We start from the raw sequence: 6041 nt of genomic DNA, 5'->3' as shown, positions 1-6041 counted from the left end.
TTTCATAAAAGTGGTGAAATAACTGCTTAAATAACTGAAATAACTGCTTAAATAACCAACCCAGTCGCACGGACTTTCGTGGTGGCATCACGTTAATTAATCTATCGTGATACCATCACGATTATGATCTGATTTACGTGATGTGGTCACGATCTGATAGAACCCTAACCCTAACCCTAACCTTCGTGACCACATCACGTCAATCAGGTCATAATCGTGATGGTATCACGATCGAAAGTCCGTGCGACTGGGTAGTAAATAACTGAAATAACTGCTTAAATAACTGAAATAACTGCTTAAATAACTGGAATAACTGCTTAAATAACTTAAATAACTGCTCAAATAACTGGAATAACTGCTTAAATAACTGGAATAACTGCTTAAATAACTGGAATAACTGCTTAAATAACTGGAATAACTGCTTAAATAACTGAAATAACTGCTTAAATAACTGGAATAACTGCTTAAATAACTGGAATAACTGCTTAAATAATTGGAATAACTGCTTAAATAACTGAAATAACTGCTTAAATAACTGGAATAACTGCTTAAATAACTGAAATAACTGCTTAAATAACTGAAATAACTGCTTAAATAACTGAAATAACTGCTTAAATAACCAAAATAACTGCTTAAATAACTGAAATAACTGCTTAAATAACTGGAATAACTGCTTAAATAACAAATAACTGCTTAAATAACTGGAATAACTGCTTTGGTGCCGCAAAGACTTTATACAGGGCCAAGATCCCTCACTTCCTCCACTGAGCGGTGCTTCTGTGTGTGTGCGTGCGTGCGTGCGCGCGCGCGCGCGCGCGAGGGGGGCTAAGTGGCTGTTGTTGTCGTTACTAGGTTACAACATCTTTACTCAACACCACGTGTTGACAGGCGGTCCCTGGATGGAAGCACACTTTGGCTTTGGGTAACCAGACAAGCTGCTAATTTGTCACTTAATTTTACTAGTGGACTGTTCAGTGTCACTCATCCCCCAGACACCCACGCCGGTATCCAAACCGCTTAGCCCGCTCTCAGGGTCCCGGGGGCGCTGGAAGAGGGCAGGCAATGGAGAGGAGAGAGGAAGAGCAGCGGGTACTGCACACTGTGACGCTCGCGACGCAAGGTCAAGCAAAAGGATGACACAAAGAACACGTCTGTCATTATTTCATCCCACTGGCAGGAGACACGAGCAAGTGAGAAGCCACAGAAACTGGCAGGCAGTGACGTCAGAGGGCGAGAGAGGAGGGGAGAGCAAAGAGTTGAGGATGGACAGGATGTAATGCTGAATGTAAAGACACAAGAGGATATGAGCAGTGGCGGCTGCTGCTAAAATATTTTGGGGGGGGGGCGCAACTGGGCGCAGCACACCTGACAGCTGCTTTATTGTCCACACAGTCACGGAGTTATTCCGAAGCACAATGTAGCCCATAGGTTTGATCAGGGTCCGTAGACGGTGGATGATTGACAGTCGAGACGAGGCGTCGTGGTGGGCGTGAACATGATTGACAGCCGCGAGAATTATCCAATCACGTTAGATCAACAAAAACATTAAAACAATACAATTCGCTGCCGATGAAGGTGGGAGTGTCTGGGGCGCACAGGACTGCGCCCCCTGGAAAATCTGAAGGAACCAATCAGACAGCAGCCTCAGGTCACCTGCTCGCCACAAGTTTGAGGGCTTATGGTTTGGCCGGCGCCCCTCACCCAGGAAGTATACGTATCCAGACAGAAATCAACCAAACACCATTTGAACCAATATTTAATGGCTGCTGACAGACTGAAAAACACTTTTATTTCATAATTATTTACATTATACAACTAAACTATATTTAACACGTTTAAGTAGATTTTCATCTCTTGATATTTGAAGAGGGCGGCACGGTGGCTCAGTGGTTAGCGCGGTCGCCTCACAGCAAGAAGGTCCTGGGTTCGAGCCCCGGGGTAGTCCAACCTCGGTGGGTCGTCCCGGGTCGTCCTCTGTGTGGAGTTTGCATGTTCTCCCCGTGTCTGCGTGGGTTTCCTCCGGGGCTCCGGTTTCCTCCCACAGTCCAAAGACATGTAGGCCAGGTGAATCGGCCATACTAAAGTGTGTGTGTGTGTGTGTGTGTGTGTGTGTGTGTGTGTGTGTGTGTGTGTGTGTGTGTGTGTGTGTGTGTGTGTGTGTGTGTGTGTGTGTGTGTGTGTGTTATAGCCTGGCGGCCTGTCCAGGGTGTCTCCCCGCCTGTCGCCCAATGACTGCTGGGATAGGCTCCAGCGACCCTGAGAGCAGGATAAGCGGTTCAGATAATGGATGGATGGATCGATATTTGAAGGGGGCGGCGCCCCTGCGTCCTGTACTGGCCAGCCGCCAGTGGATAAGAGAGAGAGAGAGAGGGCAGGTTATAGAAAGAAAAAAGACACAGAAGAGGAGGCTAAAGACAAGAGCACAGGAGACAGTCAGGAAAACGAGAGAGAGAGAGACAGAGAGAGAGAGAGAGAGAGAGAGCGCAGAAGCGTAACCAGTCAGCATAGGGCCCCAGTGCAGGATGGGTAAAGGGCCCCGGCTGCCCATCACAATCAGATGTAACGTGACGTCACGCCAGTAGCGAAAGAGGAAGTGGAAGCACGCCGGTTTAAAATGGGCGGCGACAGTAAAAAGCTCTGCACAGTTGGCGTGTAAATGGGATGATTACTAGCAGACCTGCGTGCTATATAAGAGGCGTCGTAACAACAAGGCCACGATAGTGACACGCTAGCTTAGCCTGCTTAGCAACATCTGGCGTCGCAGCAGCGCCATGACAGATGAACACATAATCGGTGACGGTGCACCCACACGTACACATTATTCACGTCTGCGCCTTATAAACACACAAAAAAACAAGTGTTTAGGTTGATTACCAGTCAAATAAGTAACAAATAAGTTCTACTTGCATCACAGACACACTCTCCAGGCTTTTCGCTGTGCTACGTCTTGATACTTCACCAGCTGGCTAACTCTTCTTCGTGGATTTTGCTACGCGTGTCCATATTTTCGCGCGGGCACGCTTTGCACATTTTTGACCAAACCGAATACCCGTAGACTCAGTGGTCGAGATCTTTGATACGATAGCGGCGAGGTAAAGAGGGGTCCATGCGTGCGGGCCCTAAACTGCTGCGGGGGTCAACGCAGCTGTATCACCCGCGTATAGTTTCACCTCTGGAGAGGAGAGGTGAGGAGAGAGAGAGAGGAGAGGAGAGAGAGATGAGAGGAGAGGAGAGAGGAGAGAGGGAGAAGACGAGAGAGGAGAGAGATGAGAGGAGAGAGGGAGATGAGAGGGGAGAGATGAGAGGACAGAGTGATGAGAGGACAGAGTGAGATGAGAGGAGAGGAGAGAGAGATAAGGTGAGAGGAGAGAGGGAGATAAGATGAGAGAGAGATGAGAGGAGAGGAGAGAAGAGAGAGAAGAGAGGAGAGAGGGAGAAGACGAGAGAGGAGAGAGATGAGAGGAGAGAGGGAGATGAGAGGGGAGAGATGAGAGGACAGAGAGATGAGAGGACAGAGTGAGATGAGAGGAGAGAGAGAGAGAGAGAGAGAGAAGGTGAAAGGAGAGGGAGATAAGATGAGAGAGAGAGGGGAGGAGAGGACAGAGAGAAATTAGAGGAGAGAGGGAGATAAGATGAGAGAGAGATGAGAGGAGAGAGAGAGGAGAGGAGAGATATGAGAGGAGAGAGAGATAAGATGAGAGAGATGACAGGAGAGATGACAGAGATAATATGAGAGAGAGACGAGAGGAGAAAGAAAGATGAGAGGAGGGAGATAAGATGAGAGAGAGAGGAGAGGAGAAAGAGAGGAGAGAGAAGATGAGAGAGAGTTGAGAGGAGAAAGAGAGATGAGAGGAGGGAGATAAGATGAGAGAGGGATGAGAGGAGAGAGAGAAGAGGAGAGAGATAAGATAAGAGAGAGATGAGAAGAGATGAGAGAGGGATGAGAGGAGAGAGAGAGGAGAGAGAGGAGAGAGAGAAGACGAGAGAGAAGAGATGAGAGGAGAGAGAGGAGAGAGAGAAGATGAGAGAGAGAGAAGAGAGAAGAGAGAGGAGTTTATTACAATCATCGTTGTGTTGTGTTGTTGTTTTACAGGCTTTGGCAATATGTACAAAGCGTATGTCATGCCAATAAAGCACACACTGACTTGAACTGAACTGAGAAGAGAGGAGAGCGAGAAAGAGAAGATGAGAGAGATGAGAGGAGAGAGAGAGACAAGATGAGAGAGGAGAGAGAGAAGAGAACAGAGATAAGATGAGAGAGAGATGAGAGGAGAGCGAGAGAAGATGAGAGAGAAGAGATGAGAGAGGGATGAGAGGAGAGAGAGAAGACGAGAGAGAAGAGATGAGAGAGGGATGAGAGGAGAGAGAGAGAGAGGAGAGGAGAGAGAAGATGAGAGAGAGAGATAAGATGAGAGAGAGATGAGAAGAGAAGAGAGAGAGAGAGAAGATGAGAGAGGAGAGAGAGAAGAGAGCAGAGATAAGATGAGAGAGAGATGAGAGGAGAGCGAGAGAAGAGATGAGAGAGGGATGAGAGCAGAGATAAGATGAGAGAGAGATGAGAGGAGAGCGAGAGAAGATGAGAGAGAAGAGATGAGAGAGGGATGAGTGGAGAGAGAGAGAGGAGCGAGAGGAGAGAGGAGAGAGAGAAGAGATGAGAGAGGGATGAGAGGAGAGAGGAGAGGAGAGAGAAGATGAGAGAGAGAGATAAGATGAGAGAGAGATGAGAAGAGAAGAGAGAGAAGATGAGAGAGGAGAGAGGAGAGAGAGAAGAGAGCAGAGATAAGATGAGAGAGAGATGGGGAGGAGAGCGAGAGAAGATGAGAGAGAAGAGATGAGAGAGGGATGAGAGTAGAGAGAGAGAGGAGAGAGAGAAGAGAGGAGAGAGAGAAGACGAGAGAGAAGAGATGAGAGAGGGATGAGAGGAGAGAGAAGATGAGAGAGAGAGATAAGATGAGAGATGAGAAGAGAAGAGAGAGAGAGAGAAGATGAGAGAGGAGAGAGGAGAGAGAGAAGAGAGCAGAGATAAGATGAGAGAGAGAAGAGAGGAGAGAGAGAAGACGAGAGAGAAGAGATGAGAGATGGATGAGAGGAGAGAGAAGATGAGAGAGAGAGATAAGATGAGAGATGAGAAGAGAAGAGAGAGAGAGAGAAGATGAGAGAGGAGAGAGAGAAGAGAGCAGAGATAAGATGAGAGAGAGATGAGAGGAGAGAGAGAAGACGAGAGAGAAGAGATGAGAGAGGGATGAGAGGAGAGAGAGGAGAGAGAGAAGATGAGAGAGAGAGAAGAGAGAGGAGTTTATTACAATCATCGTTGTGTTGTGTTGTTGTTTTACATGCTTTGGTAATATGTACAAAGCGTATGTCATGCCAATTAAGCACACACTGACTTGAACTGAACTGAGAAGAGAGGAGAGCGAGAACGAGAAGATGAGAGAGATGAGAGGAGAGAGATAAGATGAGAGGAGGGAGGGGGGAGATGAGGGGGGGGGAGCTGATGTCAGTCAGACACGTTTCTACATGAACTGGATCCAGCTAAGTAGAAAAATAAACCACTAACAGATGAGGAAAAGTCTTAAAACGCACATATTTAGATCAGGAACATCAACATTTTGTTTCAGAGGGCCATGAACCCAACCCCCCCCCCCGGCAAGCTCATCAACCCCCCCCCTCCCCCAGCAAGCTCATCAACCCCCCCCCCCACGGCAAGCTCATTTTTTGGGCCTCGGTATTTCCGAAATCCTGCATATGGGCCATCTTCGTGGCCAGTTGGTAAAATGCAATGTGCTTTGCATTAAATGGAGGGAAGGTAAGGGTAGGCGGAGAAAACAGACAACACTAGCTCACTAAATAAATGAACACAAGGTTAAAAACTGGCCACCATATCACTTCAGTCCCCTCATCTTGACCTGGGTGCCTCGAGCGTGCGTCTACGTACGCGCGAGCGTGTGTGACGGAGGGAAAGGGGGAGCGGTTTAGGAGGGGGGGGGGTCAAAGTTGGGCTTCAGAAAATGTCTACTGCATCATTATGAGAAAATACACGA

Source organism: Lampris incognitus, chromosome 13 (assembly GCF_029633865.1).
Source record: "Lampris incognitus isolate fLamInc1 chromosome 13, fLamInc1.hap2, whole genome shotgun sequence".
Taxonomy (NCBI): Eukaryota; Metazoa; Chordata; class Actinopteri; order Lampriformes; family Lampridae; genus Lampris; species Lampris incognitus.
Note: the sequence above shows the minus strand (reverse complement) of the source record.